This window comes from Alligator sinensis, unplaced genomic scaffold (assembly GCF_000455745.1).
Source record: "Alligator sinensis unplaced genomic scaffold, ASM45574v1 scaffold76_1, whole genome shotgun sequence".
Lineage (NCBI taxonomy): Eukaryota > Metazoa > Chordata > Crocodylia > Alligatoridae > Alligator > Alligator sinensis.
The window spans coordinates 4,325,517-4,343,402 of record NW_005841865.1 but is presented as its reverse complement, the minus strand read 5'-3'; the positions used below and the strand labels follow the sequence as shown (position 1 = coordinate 4,343,402).

Below are 17,886 nucleotides of genomic sequence, written 5' to 3'. Positions count from 1 at the left end.
CAGTGGGGATCACCCCCCACTGGGCAGGAACCAGCGAGTCCAGGGTTTTTTTGTTTTTTCTAAAAAGGCCAGAGCTGGGGCAGGCAGGGCAGCCATGGTGGGGCTGGGACAGTGAGGGGGAAGGTTGGAGGGCTCGTGGCAGAGCCTCCCATGCAGCGTGGGACAGTGGGGGGCAGCGGGGATTACCCCCCTACTGGGCAGGAGCCAGTGAGTAGGGGCTTTTTTTTCAAAGAGACAGGAGCTGGGGCAGGCAGGGAAGCCATTGCTGGGGCTGGGAGAGCGGGCGGGGGATGGTGCCTGTGTGATTCAGAGATTTGGCAGCAACCGAATCTCTAAATCAGATTCGGCCGAATCTACTCGGGACAGTGATTTGAATCACCAAATCAAATCACTGTCCCCTAAGTCAGCCGAATCTGAAGTGAATACTAGCTGCTTCGCACAGGCCTAGGAGGCAGGCTCCAGAGAAAAAAAAGGATTGGGCCCCTCATCACTTTTGCTTTAAAACAGGCTCCTGCAGTCATCAGGATGCCTGGGGTGCCTGGGAAGGGGATGGTTTGCCCCTAGGGCAGCGCAGAAAAGTGGCAGGAGGGTGGCTGGGTTTGCTGGCAGGCAGAGAAGGCTGCAGGGGTGGTGAACGGGGTGCTGGAAGCCCGGGCAGGCTGCTAGCTGGCTGGGTGCTGCCCCAGCTTGGAGGCACCTGATGCAATGCTTCTCCAAGCCCACCCGAGCATCCTATGCACTGTCCCCACCACCTTCTCCAGCTGCCAGCACACCCACCTGCCCTTCTGCCAACTCCCTGCATTGCTCCAGGGGCAAGCTGGGTATACTGGTGGCTGAAGAAGGCAGCAGGGACAGCACACGTGGCACTGGAAGCCTGGGTGGGCTAGGGAAAGTGCTGGATTGGGCACCTCCGAGCTGGGGCAGCATGAGGCCGGCTAGCAGCTTGCCCGAGCTTCCAGCATTCTGCGCACTGTCCCCACCACCTTCTTCGGCCACCAGCAAACCGAGCCACTTCCCTGCTGCCTTTCTGTGCTGCCACAGGAGCAAGCCAGCCCCAGGCATCCTGCTGGCTACAAGTGCTTGCTTTAAAACAAAAGCAACAAGGGGCCTGATCCTCCCCCCACACCGCCACCGCCACAACCAACACAGCCCACCTCTCCCATGGCTGGGGGGCATGTTGAAAGATTAATGGCACATATTAGTGGCCCCACAGCCATGGGAGAGGCAGGCAGGCTCCACTAAAGGAAAAAAATGGTTTGGGCCTCTCGCTGCTTCTGCCTTCAGCAGGCTCCTGCGGCTGGCAGGAAAATCATGTATATATAGTGATGGAAATTGAAATGGTGAAGTTTCAGTTTAGGGGGCACAAAATGCAACCCAAAGGACTAAACCCCTCTCATGCGTACAAGCGCCCCATAATGTTAACATGAGCTGCCAGATACAGGGCACGTACAATCATGTAGCAAGTTAAGCTTTGACATGGGGGACTAGTAAAAAGTTACATCCACTAGAGGATTTACTGGTAGCTATGCTTGGCAATCACTTAATCTATGATTGAAACATGGTTTTGTCTCTGAGAGCTGAAATCAGCAAGGGAAAAATGCGTTTGATGAAAGACAAATCAAATAAATGGGCAAAAGAAAATATACTAATAAAATAAGACTTCCTTGTTGGAAAAATAAATCTGAATGCTTTGGTCTTCAATTTCAGCATTTGATATCCAGGATTCTGGCATAAATAATAGGGCTGTGCGAAGCTTCGGGTGGCAATTTGATTCGGAGGAGATTCAGCCTGATTTAGTGGCTGAATCTCCAAATCCAAATCAAATCAGGGGACCAATTAAAAGGTCCGAATCGATTTGAAGCTCTCCAAATCTTCAGAAAAGAGTCAGAGAGCTTTAAAGATTTGGACAGTCCCCAGTGGCTGCAGGAGGGAGCTGGAGTCGGACTCAGAGCTGGTAAGTAGGGGAGGGGGGGCTGGAGGATGAGGAAAGAGACCATGGGGAGACCTCTGCCAGGCCCCATTCCCTGCCTGATCCCCCAGCCCCCCCGATCCCCGCCCGCCACCCCAGCCCTCGCAAGGCTGCCCTGTCCGCCCCAGCTCCCGGTGTTAAAAAAAAAGCCCGGTGCTGCCAGATGGGGGGAGTGATCCCTGCTGCCCCCCCACTGTGTGTGGGGCTCTGCACAAGCCCCCAACCCTCCCTTGCTCCCCCAGCCCCACCCCGTGTCTGCCCCACTTGCCCCAGCTCCGGTCCTTTAAGAAAAGAAAAAAAGAAAAAGAAAAGAAAAACTCCAGGACTCACTGCTCCTGCAGCAGCCCCGGGGGGCTCATGGAAGAGCTCCCCATGCAGCACGGGGCAGCGGGGATCATCCCCAACCAGGCAGGAATGGTGAGTCCAGAGTTTTTATCAGTTTTTTTTTTCCTAAAGGGCCAGAGCTGGGGCAGGCAGGGCAGCCATGGGGTGGGGGGGGGACTGGGACAGGGGGCAGGGGGAGTTGGGAGGCTCATGCAGAGCCCCTCATGCAGCATAGGGCGGTGGAGGGCAGCAGGGATTGTCCCCCACCTGGCAGCACCTGGTGAATCTGCACTTTTTTTGTGTGTGTGTCAGGAGCTGGGGTGGGAAGGGCAGCCATTGCTGGACTGGGACAGTGGGTGGGGGTTGGTCCTGGGCAATTTAAAGATTCAACAGCAGCCGAATCTCTGAGTCAGATTCAGCTGAATCGATTCAGGGACAGTGATTCAAATTGCCGAATCGAATCACTGTCCCCCAAATTGGCTGAATCTGAAGTGAATACTAGGCGCTTCGCACACGCCTAATAAATAACTTTTAGTAAACCGTAGGTGTGGATAGCCTAGGAATACATTTGGGTCCCTAATGAGGAAAGAGAAAGAAGCACTCAGTGGTACTTGGAGGATGAAGTAGTAGTACCAGTGCTGGATAGCATTGCCAGGGAGATGTTATCTAACACGGCACTTTCTTACTAGCAGATCTGTGGAAGGACTGCAGTGGAAGAGCTCTCATAATCCCAGGACATTGCTTCAGTAATTACACATTTGGTTTCATTTTAGCTGTCTGTTTTACACAAAGATACAAGCAGGGAAAACACACCTTAAAAATGATTTCCCATTACTTCCAGATATCGGAAGATGATGATCACAAAGACTTGGGAAAGTCTCCTTTTCTGGCTCTTGTTTACATTGGAGGATTATTGCTAAACTTTCAGGTCTGCTAATCTGGAAAGGCATTTTATACATTTATGCTTTCATTGCTATACATAATGAGGCCATGGACACATGGCATGTGTAATTATATCAATATTTTAAAAAGGAAAGGGGGCCTGATGTACAGCCCAGTACTAATATAACTCAAATCTAGTATAGAATTACTTCAGGAAAAATCAGGGTAAAACAATTGGTGCAAGTTATACTGCTGTGTGTCCTGCGCTTGCAGTAAATCCCAGGGTTAGCCACTCAAGACAAATAGGCTGTTACCAGATCTAGTGGGGTGATGCTGCCAAAGCACTGTATGGAGCTATCTGGGAGAACCGGCCATCTGTCTTCTGCAGATACCAGCGTGATTTACTTCACTGTAAGGAGCCAACATCAATTACACAATGTAAATTTATTGGGTGTCTAGACTCTGGATGATTTAAACCTGTCAAATGGCTGTTTTGGGGAAGTTTGTAAAAGTTTACTGGGTTCTTCAAAAACTCTTCTCTGCATTTCAAACCTATTTTCCCCCCCAGAGTGTTTATGTTTAAAAATAATAACTCATGCATGCTTGGAGGAATTATTTTAAATGTAGCCACTGTGAAAATGACTTAGGTGTTACTGTGCATTATTTATACCTCCGGTATACATAAACAATCACAAAGAGCAAGCAGTATTTTAGGAATAGGCTGAATAATAATCTAGAAAAATGTTATAAAGCCATTACACTAATAAATGTAATGGTACCCTCATTTGGAATACTGAGTTCAAGGCTGGTCATGCTATCTCAAGAAAGCCCAAAAAAGAAAATGTTCTTGGATGGACGATGAAAACGTTTACAGGTCACAGAAACAGATATCAAAAGATCAGAACTACTAATGTAGGAAACCTTAGACTAGGGACAGAAGTTACACATAAACCAGTTTAAGTGATCAGAAACTGTTTAAACCTGAAACAGAATATAAGTTCGGTGCACATAAACCAGTTTCAAAATGGCTAAAACTGGTTTGAGAAAAACCTGATTGAATGTAGTATCAGACTTAACCAACCGAGGTCAAACCAGTTTACTGAACTTGTTTCCTAGACCCCTTCCTGGTTTAAGTTAAATCGGAGTCCTCTAGCATCCCAGCATGCTTTGCAGCCCTGGGCTGGGCTGTCCCAGCCAAGCAGGGTTGGCTCTGCCCCTTTCCTCCCTATTCTGAGAAAGGGATGGATGTGGGAAACCCTGCTCTGGAGTGCTGCCAGGTCTGCCTGACAAGGGGGTGCAATGCGGGCACCAATAGGCTCCACCTGTGCATGTGGGGCCATGCATCCAGACACCAGTAGCCTGAGGGGAAGGTGGGGGGGGGCGGGTTAATCGCTGCATTGAAGGTGACTGCATCAGGGGCACCAAAATGGTGCCCTGGGCTGAGTCCGTCCGAGGAGCAGCCAGCTGTCCGCAGGGAGGAGGGATGTGACTTGGCTGCAGGGGAGGGAGTGGGGGAGCCAGGGTTAGTTATGGAGCCTGACTCAATGCTGTTTCCCACTGCAGCAGCACAATCTGGGCTGAGGCAGCCCTGGGGGGTGAAGGTCGGCACCTGCCACCTTCTGCCTCCCACTTCCAGCCCCATGGGGGGTCGTGGTTTGCAGGTGGGCTGCAGCTGCAGCATGGCTCCCCACTCCCCTCCCTCTGCCAGTGGCAGCGAAGCAAAACATTGTGGTGGGTGGAGGTGAAGCACCTGTCACCCACTGCCTGCTCACATCAGCACCAGGTGCTCAGGGTGGGCTGCTGCAGGCCAGTCACTGCCTATACCCTTGGGCTGTGGGGCCAGGCTGGACTGGACTGCGGTGGTCCATTGCCTCCCCCCACCACTGCCTACACCCTTGGCCTGCAGCAACCCACCCCAAGTGCCCAGCGCCACTCTGAGCAAGTGGCAGGTGTCAGGTACTTTGCCTCCACCTGCCGTGATAGTTTGCTCTGCTGCCGCCACTACTGGGTACAGGAGAGTATTGGAAAGCTGCGCTGCAGCTGCTGCCCACCTGCAAATCACAGCCCCCATGTAGGGATGGAGGCAGGAGGCAGTGGGCACTACACCTGGGGCCAAGTCATGCTGCTGCAGTGGGAGGCATCGGTAAGTCAGGCTTTGTAACTAGCCCCAGCTCCTCCCTTCCCTCCCCTGCAGCCAGGTCACAACCCTGCTTCCCACCTCCTCCTTATGGCTGGCTGGCCACTCCTCAGAGGCACTCAGCCTAGGGCATCACATCGGTGCCCCCACCGCTGTTGCCTGCAATGGCAGGTTTAGCCCCCACCCCCCTTTTCCTCAGACTACTGGTGTCTGGCCCCAGGTGCACCACTGGAGCCTATTGATGCCTGTGCTGCCCCACCCTGCAATGGGGGGATTAAACCCCCACTTCCCTCAGGCTCCTGGGCCCTGGCCATGCCCTTGCTCCTGCTGCCAGCCAGTGAGTGAGTGGGGGTGGGGGGACTGACAGGGCTGCTATCCCCCCTCTCCAGGCACACCTGGGCTGGGGTCCCTGCAGTCCAGGGTGGGGGTTTAAACCCCTCTCCAATCATACTCAGGCCTGCCAGCTTAGTTTCCCTCCAGCTGTCTAGCATCCTCCAGCGTCTGACCCAAGCCGCTGCAGGCATGTGCCTACATTTCCAGAGTCAAAAGTGAATGTCCATTCATTTAAAAATTGGTTCAATCTGCCCAGGTTAGACTACCCTGCAAAGATCGAATCAATTCAGGCTCCAGCTTTTTGAGTGTCTGTCCCTAGCCTGTATGAGGTTTAATGAGGACAACCTGCAAGATGCAGAATACTTCCTTGGACTCCTGGGAATCCTGAATTTTCAGCAGCCTCAGTGGGAATTGAGAACGCTCACCAGCTTCATAGTTGACCCTTTCCCTGTGCTTCTGGAATCAGTATAGAAAGTGCCCCTCCCCTTGTTTACTTCATGTGCTCTTTCTAACTCCCTTTCCTTTCAGCATGTTCATTGCTGCTTTTATTTAATTTAATTGACTTCTATTTTGTTTTGTTTTCATCTCCACATCACCTTCCATCTGCTCAACTTCAGCTTCAGTGACTGGAATGATGACAAACCAATCTTTACAAAAATACCATACTTTTTAGAAAAGAGAGCATGAGTATTGTTTTCTAAAGGAAATGCATTGCACTATCCAAGTGCAACTCATCAAGGTGAGTATAAAATTCAAGAAACAGAGGTTCTTCAGTGAAGGAACTCAGGATCTGCTGAGAGTAAGGGGTGGTGATGGACCTATACTTCAAGAATCATATTCTCAGCTGGCACAAGTCAGCATAGACAACTGGGAGGGGAGGCATGGGGGGGGGCATGTGCCCCCCTGACAGGGCCGTTCCCACCACCGACACTGCTGGTGGCATCTGCAGGTGCTCGATGTGCCCCCCTGACGGCCATCCCCACTGCTGATACTGCCAGTGGCATCTACAGGTGCTTGCCAGCTCCGTCCCCACCACCGGCAGCATCTGCCCCCACCGCCTCCCAACTCAGGAGGCACTAGTCGCCCATGCACAGTTTCATTTCCTTTGGCAGAGCTGTGGTGATTAACAGCAGCTGAGGATTGGGCCTTCTCTTCTTTGGGAAGCCAGTAAAAGATTTTTCTCTGTTTCTGTAAAAAATGCATGCACAAATGCAGTCAAATAGGGACAGGATTATACTTGTGCAGAGACCACAGTTTTACAGCTAACAAATATTAGACCTGTCCATTAATGTTAACTTCTGTTTTGTTGGATGAATGTTAACATAATCTCGATAACTTACATTTTTCAAGCAATTATGGAGTACCCAAACTGCCTTTAGTGTGCAGTACGAGAATCCGTGCAGAGTGTGCATGTTTGCGATTCAGGTAACAATTCTATGAGTAATTATGTATTTTGTCAAAACTAATTCCAGAAAGTGAAGGGTATGTTCTGCTACACACAGCAATGGCAGCCTGCAGTGAGAAAATGGAACTACCCTTTGACAAAATGATTGTTTTCTCCTGCAGTTTTCTTCACATGCTCTAATGGTATTTGCACGAACCAAGACTGAATGTACCACTATTACGACCATGCTCCTTGATCTGATTGCACTTATTTTTATATGAGCCTTTAGTAGCTTTGTTCCTTTCCTTTCCTTTATTTCTTGGTTTTCCAGTTCAGAGAGGAAACATGCTATGCAATAAATTTCCTGCTTTAAAATCTTATATTTGGCCTAATAATCACTTAAACCTGACAACGCTTTTAGACAAAACAGAACTGAAATAAATCAGTAGCAAATAGTCAGAATCCATTATAATATTCATTTGCATATCAAAATTTTTGTGGCTAATTACATTACTTCCTAATTGTGAATACCACACTTGCAGACTTACTTTAAAAATGAAAAGAAATGGAAAGGTTGGAAGAGTGCCAAATGTGACATTTTCCATTTAGTTTCCATTATATTTTAATCAATATATTTTGGGCTGCTAGAGGTTCTAACTTAACATTTCATTACTTTATACATGTGAATGTAGAAAATATTTTTATGGTTATCCTTGTATACATTTTGTCACTGACATTTCCCTGCAGACTTTTAATTTTTGTTAATTTTGCTTGGGGGGGGGGGGGGCTGTTTTTACATACTAATTTTTGTTAATTTTGCTTGGGGGGGGGGGTGCTGTTTTTACATAGCTGTGCTGCTTCATATAGGATGAATCCTATAAAATTTAAAAAAAATCCATAAATGAAATGCTGAAAAATGAGGGGAAAAAAAAAGATTCCAGGTCAACAGATCAACACTTACATCACCTGACAAATCAACAGAAAAGTAATTTATGTTTTCAAGCTGTTGATTAAAAATATTTTAAGTTGAAAATTGTTATTACAGCAAAAGGGATAGCTTTTCAGTGTGATGTGTGTGTACACATTATGGGTGTGTACTCATTGATCCAAATATGCTCTTATAAATCTGTATTGTCAGTTATTCTCAATGAAGTTGCAGTAGTGTAAGACTGGTAAGCAATTTCAGACTTCATGTGCGCTAAAATAAAGATCTGGGTTCCAGTGTGGCTTTGATCACAGGCAAAAACATTTGCTCTTGTCTCTGTTAATCCCATTAGCAATACAACTGCAATTACAAATGTAGGTCCCAGTCCTGCAGAACTCTTGAAGTCAAGGGGTTCTTTACCAAGAGCACTTGCAAAATCAAACACTTATTTTGGATATGGTAGGTCAAATAATTATTGGGGTTTTTCTCCCATGAAACAAAACAGTAACAAAGCTAATGAGAAAGGTGGGCTAGGTTCCAAGTTTCCCTGAGGGGAGAAGAAGTAGAAAATAGATCTGGCGTGGCTTTAAAACTGCACAGTCCTAGGCAATCTATCATGCAGGGCTAGAGTACCATAAAAGCCAGTTACCTTCATCTCCTTCACTTTTGGCTAAAGGTGTGCTATTGAAGAAAAGAATGGAAAAGAGAGTGAGATGTGAATGAATGGGCTCATAACAGGCTGAAAAGGAAGTCTGAGCCAAATGCATCCCTGGTGTCATTCCACTGCAGCTAATGCAGAAACACCATGGATAAATCTGGCATTCAAACTCAGAGTACAGATGGCTGCAAAGGCTCAAACATAAATATACTAGAAAGAAAATTGGGTTCTCTAAACTGAAAGCTAAGAAGTTGTGCCATAGGTTTCCGAGTAAATGAAAGCTGCCTTCTGTTGGTTTTCCTGTTTTCACTTGACCCTTCATATGAACCATCCAGGGCCTGTCATTGTCAAAGCGAAATGCAATTCTCAGCACAAAGCTTTGAGCATCTGAGCAGATGGTGACCTTATCCCTGAATGTCAGTTCACCAGGCCGCATGCAGCAGGCTTTCACATTAAAATTTAATGGAGATGACCGTACAGATGTAGAACAAAGTCGCTTCAAAGGGGCGCAAAGCAAACGAGGAATGTGTCTAAGCCAGACAGGTTTGAAGGGCTGAAAAAGAAATAGCTTTTGACTTGTTCTTAATACTCTTGTTGGATTGTCAGAAGTAAAGAAAAATTCCCTCTGGCAGTGTAATATATATAGCATCAGCAATGTCACATTCTTGTTTTATAGAAATGATAATTTTTTTCTTAGCTGCTGTGGCATTGTTCAGACAATTACATTGAACTGTGCATCTTAAGCAGGTCCTGCAAATTCCAAAGACTAGGCAATTTTTAGGGGTGTGCAAAACGGGCTGTATTCGATTCGGATTCAGCCCAAATCAGGGACAGTGATCCGATTCATTGATTCGGACCCCTGTCCCGATTCAATTTGGCCGAATCTGAAGATTTGACACTGATTCAGAGAATCAGTGATTCAGCCATAGACACAGCTTTAAATGTTTTTTCTGCATATCTCAAGGTACCAGGCACAGCTTGTGAATGCTGCGATAGTGGGGCAGATGCAGCATACTTCCAGTCCGCTTCTGGGTCCACCACTGAGCATGCAGGGGACCCCCCTCGTTCGGCAATTAGCCACAAGGGGACACTGGGTACCCCCCAGACCCAGGAGCCACCAGACGCCCAACCAGGGGGGTACGGAGGGTCTCCCCGTGCACTCCTTGGCAGACCCAGAAGTGGACCAGAAGTGCTTCCCGAGAGTGCTGGGGACCCCCCTGTGCTCCCACGGGATGCTCCATCCACCCCACCATTACAGCATTCATGAGCTGCCTGGTACCTTAAAGTATGTAGAAAAAACATTTAAAGCTGTGTCTATGTCCGAATCGTTGAATCTTTCCGAATCTCTCCAAATCAACTCAGAGGGTTCTGATTCAATTTGGAGAGATAACAGGGTCTCCTGATTCGATTCAGATTTGGAGATTCGGCCACCGAATTGGGCTGAATCTCCACCAAATTGAATCAGCGACCGAAGCTTTGCACAGCCCTAGTAATTTTCATTCTTTAGCTTTCAGGCTTAAGCACCTCACCTTGAGACACACACATACACAGAGAAAAATCACAGAACCATGAGGTGTGGTTGCTTGTGAGAAGACTAACACTGCAAACAAGCGCGCTCTATGGCACAGTGAGATCAGGCGCAGTTCATTGCAAGTCAAGCTGCAGCAGCAGTAGCCAAACATCCTTGACAGTTCTAAACTGGCATAGTGTCACACACAAGTATGTCACAGTGTGCTCACCATACGTATTTCCACAAAGTTGGGGGTCCAGCAATGGACATATGGCTCCTGACATCACTGTTTAGCAGAAGCGGGGCATACGCAAGTGTTTATGGGTAGAGCATTGAATAGTGCAGAATTAGGAGTTAGCAACTCTGTCCATGACTCCTTTATCCACATCAGGATTTACAGAGCCCTATGGGGTGGTCCTAGACCAATGGTTCTCAACCTTTTCAGACTCAAGGCACCTCTCAAAAAATGCCACCTCGTTCACTCATTTTTTGACTAGAAAAAAATAACAGAGCAGTTCTGTTGCAAAGAACTCAGATCACAGTAAGCCAGAATGTATTTGACACTATGGATTCCTATTTGAAACCTCTTGGTTCATTTTGTGAATCATGTGTAGGTGCTAATATTGCATGGCGCCCTGAAAAGGATCTCACAGCACCATAGGGTACCATAGCACTCTGGCTGAGAATCACTGTCCTACATGGTATAGGCTATCTTGGTCGATCTGAAAACTAGGGAGCCGGAGATGATTGCAGCTCTGTCTAGATCCAGTACCATCCAGAATCCTCTCTGCATTCAGTACAACCAAGTCTTTACAGTGAGGACACTCCAGCAATCTTGTGCTTGACTGACACACAGTTTTTGTACTACTATAAACATCTGAATTAGGCTAAAGGTAGCCTACTAAAGAGGTATGGCTCTGTACTCAAATAGCTGTACTGGTACATCCCCTAATGTGGATCCATTTAAAATGACATAACAATACCATATACCAATATGGTGTTTCCTCCTTCTGGTATAGTAACAGCTATACCAGTATGAGTTACTTGGCAGTGGTGTATCCACACTGAGGAGATAGTACTGCTTGAACTATACTAAAAGTTTCATCCTGGGTGTACTTATCACCTTCTCAGATCCCACCTGCACAGAAATTCACAGGTACTTGGAAAGGTCATCACTATACTCTCCACGTAACTGGAGAGGAACAGCCAAATTTTCAGCTGGCTTCCAAGTTTCCAGCTTCCAAGTTTGCAAATACAAATCAAATGTTTCCATTATTAAATACCCATTAGGCATTTTTTGCTACCTAATTAGGCCAATTTGCGTGTAGAGGTCCACAGCATTTTGAGCTGACATGTTGTACAAAGCTGTTTTATGTTCTATTTTTCAATGCATGTAAATGAGATTTTAAACTTTGTAAACCAGAAGTTCTCCACTCTGACGGCTGAAGCTTTTCAACATCAAACAAATAAAAAGGTATTTGTGACAACTGAAATAGGGCAGATACAGGGAATCAATCCCCTTATATTGGTGAAGTCCCCACAAGGCCATTAAATTTAAAAGAAAATTACTCTTTTAAAAGTCCTTACATTAACTTCCTTTTCTTGGAAAATTTTAAGCAGGCATATTAATTGCCCTCAAAATTAAATTGACCACAGTGCTATTTGCATTGTATAATATAATGTGACAGGAATGACACCCTAACAAGGACAAACAGCACAGAATGGTTCATTTTTAAGTATCTTCAATTAAAAATGTAGGCTGCAAACTTGCAAAGCCCCATAACCAAAGTGGAAGGATTACAGCTGGCAGTGCTCTCAATGACTTCATTTGCATGTGAAAGGGCACAAATTCAAGTTAATTATACTGGAGACACAAACCCAAGGTATCGATATTCATTTCTCATTAGAAAGCTCTAGCTTCTCTCTCCTTTTTTAAAATGTTTCACCTCAGTGGTGTGTGAGAAAGGGCAGAAAAACATCCTGCTAAAATATGCATAATAAAAGTATGACAGACATTGATACCAGAATTGCTCTGGTGTGAAGGGGTCTTGTTCATTCCAATATTATCTAGACAAATATTCTGCTTATCTCTTCCTCTGCCAGATGCTCTCATGATTCCCCTAAACTTATTAAACTATTGATAAAAATCTTTTCATTCATAATTTACATAAAAATGAAAAGGACCTCACAAAATCTACATGTATTTTGCATAAAATCTTTGACCATGCATCATTTTTTTTAAAAAGCCTTCCCAACCCTTTCCCCACTGCCTCTCCACCCTGGTATTGCTTATATACAAAAGAATTAAGCTGTAATGGAGTTTGTATTCTCATATTCCCCATCAATAACCTGCGGCTAGCATTCCTTTTGGTCACAACCTGCAGTCACAAACTCATCAAAGGGTAGCTCTGCAACCTTTCCCTAATGCATGCAGCTTCAATTAATCTTATGTCCGGCAGTCTTTCTATATCTATATATCTTTCTTCCTTTTATGAATCCCAAAACTAAAAAAAGCTGTTGTTCTTCTTCCATAAAAACATCTCAAGCTGCCACCTGCTCTGATCTAACAGTTGATCTTTACACAGGAGACAAGCTAAACCAATATGTTAGTTTTATTATAACCTCTTACAGGAGTATCTGATTTTCAGTCTCTTAGGTAATTTGTATGGTAAGAAAAAATAGGGTCATTTGAGAGAAATTGCATGGGCTAGGGTTAAAATTCTCATCTCTTTTCCTCCCAAAATGAACCCGAGAAAGAATGTGTCTAATGATCAAAAGGCTGTTAAGAGAACCAGAGCTAACAGAATTAAAACAGGAATCTTGGGAGGATTTTTGTTTTAATAGGTCCTCCTCTACCCACTTGGGCTCATTGTAGAAATGACTGTGCATGTAGAAATGTCTACTGCTAAAATTCTCTACTCTTCCTCTAGGAGAAAGCCTTTAAGCCCTTTTTGTGTCATCCCAAATAAGCAGTCTAGCTAGAGAGGGCCCCTGGTGCAACTCAGATACCCTCAGGGGCTTTAATTTATGGCAGCATCCCCAGAATACCCAATGAGTCATATCACTACCCAGAAACTCCACAGCACTGTATGTTGTGGCTGTGCCTCTGACCCCACCTTCAACATTTAGCCTATGCTGGAGCTTGTGCAGGGGAACTTCAGGGGCAACAGTACAGTTGCCTGCAGCTCCTACAATAGGAGACTTCTAGATCAGTCAATGATGAGGCTTTCAGAGCCCCCTAATATGCCCTGTGGGCCTTTTACCCTGTACGAAGCAGCCAGAGAAGGGAGAGAGTTTCCCCTAATTTTCTTTTAACTGTGTATTTTCACATGCTTGTTCTATTTTGGAAGGGTTCATGTGGGTATTTCCTTTAATTCTGATACATTTAATTTCTGAGTTTTTCTTTTATTTGTGGGTTCAGATAGACCCAAGCTCTCAAAGTCAAGTCCCACTCAAAACCACAAACTTTACTTTTTTTCACAACAATAGCAAGTGAAATCAAAAGTTTTGCATGATTTCAGAGGAAAGCCATAAAAATAGTCTGAAGTCATGAACTCCAGTACACTTTTGGACAAACCTGGGTTAAGGTTAGTATTTGCAGTGAAACCAAAGCAAGGTAAGTGAAACTGTTCTATGTGACAAAAAAAGAAAATGTATTTTCTGTACATCCATTGGGGCTTCCTTAATAGCACATAATCACTTCATAAATTTCTCCTGTAAATTTGCCTACAAGTAAAGTGAATTCCTCTCAGCTATGCTTACATAAGCAAAATTACCCTGCCAAGTTTTCCAGTTTAAAGAAAACATTTTCTGAAATGGGTGCCTAAAGTCAGGCTCCTGAATCCATATCGGTCTCTGAAATAAAAGCAGCATGGTCCTCAGACATCCTGAGAGCTCACTGTATCCATTCACTTTCATGGGACTTTGTGAGCATTCAGCATTTTAAAAATCAGGACACTTGAATTAGGAGCCTGGACAAGGATTTTGGAATTTAACTTTAAGGCTAAGTACAGACAGTCAAAAAACCTGAGGCTGAATCAATTAAGTCTTCTCAGGTTAGTCTTAGCTGCAGAGATTAAACTGAGAAACAAGTGAACAGACATTTACTTTGGATTCAGGAAATACAGCCACATGCCTACAGTGGCTCAAACCAAAAGCTGGGGGGCACGCGGGCCGGGTTGGTTCATGGCTCTCTCTCACATACCCAGCATGGGCTGTGTGTTCACTTCCTCTTCCTGCTGCCCCTGAGGTCTGTGGGATTTGCAGTCCAGAATCACAGCAGCAGGACTATGCAGGGTTGCAAATCACTTCCTCTTCCTGATGCCAGGTGTCTCTGGGATTTGTAGTCTACAGTCACAGCCAGCAGTAATTATAGCAGAGCCGGACAGCTCTGTACTTGTGGGGAAGGGAAGTTTAACTAGGGCAAGGGGGGTTTAACCCCCCTCCCTGGCCTCTGGCCCCAGCCGGGGTTTGCCGGGAAGGGGAGCAGTCCCTCTATTCTTCTCTCCCCCACAACCCTTCTCTGCTGAAGCAGACAGCACAGCCCAGCCCAGCCCAGGGCTTGAACCAGGAAGGGGTCTGGGACAGAAGTTTCATAAACTGGTTTGACACAAATCAGTTAAGTCTGATACTACATTCAACCAGGTTTATCTTAAACCAGTTTCAGCCATTTTGAAACTGGTTTAAGTGTACTGAACTTCTGTTCTGTTACAGGTTTAAACCAGTTTCTGATTACTTAAACTGGTTTATGTTAGGGGCTACTTAGAAAAGCTGGACATGTACAAAGCCATGGGGCCAGATGGGAGGCACCTGAGGGTGATGAGGGAGTTGGTTGAGGCAATTGCAGAGCCATTGGCCATCATCTTTGAAAACTCATGGATTTTCCAATTCGGAGATTGGAAATAGGCAAACGCAGTGCCCATATTTAAGAAAGAGAAGAAGGAGGATCCAGGGGATTACAGACCAGTCAGCCCCACCTCAGTCCCTAGAAAAATCATGGAGCAGATCCTCAAGGAATCCATTTCTAAACACTTGGAGGAGAAAAAGGCAATTAGGAACTGTCAGCGTGGATTCACCCAGGACAAGTCATGCCTGACCACTGTGATTTCCTTCTGTGATGAGGTGGATGCAGGCTTTGTGGATGCAGAGAGACCAGGGGATGTGGTGTACCTTGATTTTGGCAAGGCTTTTGATATAATTTTCCACAGCATTCTTGCAGGCAAGTTAAGGAAGTACAGGCTGGATGAATGGACTGTAAGGTGAATAGTAAACTGATTGGAGTATTGGGTTCAGAGAGTAGTAATCAATGGCTCAATGTCTAGTTGGCAGCTGGTATTGAGTGGCGTGCCCCAGAGGTCAGTCCTGGGGCCAGTTTTGTCCAATGTCTTCATCAATGACCTGAAGAATGGCATAGAGTGAATCCTCAGCCAGTTTCCAGATGACACCAAGGTGGGGGAAGTAGTAGATATACTGGAGGGTAGAGCTAGGATTCAGAGTGACTTAGACAAATTGGAGGATTGGGCCAAAAGAAATTTCATCAGGTTCAACAAGGGCAAGAGCAAAGTCCTGCACTTAGGACGGCGCAATCCCAGGCACTGGTACAGGCTGGGGGCTGACTGGCTGGGCAGCAGCTCTGCAGAAAAGGACCTGAGGGTGGCAGTGGACAATAAGCTGAATATGAGCCAGCAAAATGCCCTTGTTGCCAAGAAGGCTATCGGCATATGGGGCTGCATTGGTAGGTGTGTTGCCAGTAGATCAAGGGAAGTGATTATTCCCCTCTATTCTGCACTGTCGAGGCCACATCTGGAGCAGTGTGTTCAGTTTTGGGCCCCCCACTACAGAAAGGATGTGGACAAATTGTAGAGTCCAGCGGAGGGCAACAAAATTGGTGAGGGGTCTGGGGCACATGACATGAGGAGGTGCTGAGGAAACTGGGTTTATTTAGTTTAGAGAAGAGAAGACTGAAGGGGAATTTAATAGCAGCCTTCGACTACCTGCAGGGGAGTTCGAAAGAGGATGGAGCTGAACTGTTCTCAGTGCTGGCAAATGAGAGAACAAGGAGCAACGGTCTCAAGCTGCAGCAAGGGAAGTTTAGGTTAGATATTTGGTAGAATGTTTTCCACAAGGAGGTTAGTAAAACACTGGAACAGGTTACCCAGAGAGCTGGCAGAAGCTCCATCTTTGGATTTTTTCAAAATCCTCCTAGACAAAGCTTTGGCTGGAATGATCTAGTTGGGGCTGGTTCTGCTTTGAACAGGGGGTTGGACTAGATCAGTGGCTCTCAAACTTTTTTGCACTGGGACACATTACCATAATTATCAGCTTGTGGTGGCCCACACCCTCCCTATCCCCGACCCACAGAGCGCATCTCTCTGTCCCCCAAGCCCTTTCCCACAAGCTTCTGCATCTGGCCCCCTCCCAAACTCTCCTGCTGCTTTATGCAGCCCTGCTGCGTGCTCACCATGCCCCCCACAGCTCCATGCAGCCTGGCAGTGTTTCCCTCAGACCTCCCTGCGACCCTTTAAAATCTTCTCGTGAACCAATTTTGGGTCATGACTCATGACCCACAGGCTGAGAAACGCTGGACTAGATAACCTCCTTCCAACGCTAACTTTCTATGATTCTGTGTGTAACTTCTGTCCCTAGCCTAAGCGACCAAATTTGAAAAATATTGTCCCTCTTCTTCCTTAATAACTGTTCTTGGCGTCTGCCTGACTTCAGGCTAACACAGGTAACCATCTCTCCGTGCCGAGGTCACAATCCACTCACCTGCTGTACAGGTTGGTGTTTTCCACAGCTTTGTTCCACATTAAACCCTAAGCACCATGGTAGAGTGCACCCTAGAACCATGCTCATCCTTTATCTCAAAGGCGAGAAACACTGACTACCACAAATTATGTGAAGGACTGGTTAACCTTTTCTAGTATTGACATCAGTTCCTTTGGGACCAGAATGGAACCTGTCATAGGTTACAGCTTTTCTTCAGCACAGTAGATCTCACACAGTCTGGCAAAGGTTCTTCTTTGGCAATTAACTCCATGTTTTATTCATCCCAGAATTCTTTAAAGCTGCAAATCAAAATGCCACTCTGTGCATTGCTAACCACATTATGAAGTGCCAGTATTGCAAATAAAGGTGCTTTTTGCATACCAATCAGATTGCCTTTTTTTAATAGAAAATGAATTTAGCTCCGTATTTATCTCACTAATTGCATTCATAGCATTACCGACAAAGTATCGCCCACCTCAGATTTACATTATGCAAAAACCTAATCTCTGCAAGTTACTAAACCAAAAGTGAGCCATACGCTGCCTCCTGAGACCAAAAATACATTGTTTGAACTGCCAATCTATACAAATTAGATTTATCAGGGAAAAAAGCTTAGATACCATAAACTATCAGAGAATAATCACTTCAGAGCATGTGTGCGCTGTAAATTCACTACTTAGGAGAAAAAAGGGACAGCTGACCAAGCACATGTTGCTGAATTTATGTCCCCACAATAATTATAAAAATGGAGAGACAATGGTCTTTTTCCAGTTGGGTTAAAATCAAGAAATAATGTAATATTCAAGAGAAAGTGAACATTCTTCCACCTAGCCCTCTCACATGGCCCCAGGGCTCCATTAAGTTTATGGGTAAGGTTTGAGGATTTTCATTGTCCCATTGCAAGCCTGAAAAACAAAAATCCATTAAGATGTATGTAAAGTGCATCTCAAATGACAGGCAAACTGTATGTTGCAGAGAGAGTTATAGCTCAAGGGC

General features: G+C 45.8%; 1 long non-coding RNA gene across 2 annotated transcripts in view; it reads left to right on the top strand.

The window, feature by feature from the left end:
* LOC112548002 overlaps window positions 1-17,886 on the top strand; it is a 107,351-nt gene that overhangs the window by 86,333 nt on the left and 3,132 nt on the right. Inside the window, exon 3 of one of the 2 annotated variants that reach the window (XR_003091811.1) lies at window positions 6,263-6,384. The exons of the other annotated variant lie outside the window; for it this stretch is intronic. This is a non-coding gene — a long non-coding RNA (uncharacterized LOC112548002). The remainder of the gene's footprint in view (window positions 1-6,262; window positions 6,385-17,886) is intronic. 2 annotated transcript variants of the gene reach the window in all.